This window comes from Solanum pennellii, chromosome 7 (assembly GCF_001406875.1).
Source record: "Solanum pennellii chromosome 7, SPENNV200".
Lineage (NCBI taxonomy): Eukaryota > Viridiplantae > Streptophyta > Magnoliopsida > Solanales > Solanaceae > Solanum > Solanum pennellii.
This window is the reverse complement of record NC_028643.1, coordinates 4,951,375-4,951,966: the sequence shown is the minus strand read 5'-3', so window position 1 is coordinate 4,951,966 and position 592 is coordinate 4,951,375.

Here is a 592-nt window from a genome sequence, read left to right as displayed (position 1 = left end):
GTATTTTCAATTGATGATAACCGGATCTCAAGTCGATCTTAGAGAAGACACAAGCACCTTGTAGCTGATCGAACAAGTCATCAATGCGAGGAATGGGATGCTTGTTCTTAATAGTTATCTTGTTCAACTGCCGGTAGTCTATGCACATCCGAAAACTCCCATCCTTCTTCTTCACAAATAACACCGGAGCACCCCAAGGGGATGCACTTGGTCTAATGAAACCTTTACTTAACAACTCTTGAAGTTGGGCCTTTAACTCCCTTAACTCTGCTGGAGCCATTCTATAAGGAGGTATGGAAATGGGGCGAGTGCCCGGCTCCAGATCAATGCAAAAATCAATATCCCTATCCGGTGGCATACCAGGAAGGTCTGCAGGGAACACATCCGGAAACTCACGGACTATCAAAACTCACTCTATTGAAGGTACTTGGGTGGTATCATCCTTGAGATGTGCCAAGAACGCTAAACACCCATTACTAACCATTCTCTTAGCACGAAGAAAGGAGATGATGCGAACTGGAGTGGAAGTGTAGTCACCCTCCCACACTAACGGATCTGTCCCAGGCTTGACCAACGTTACCGTTTTAGCATT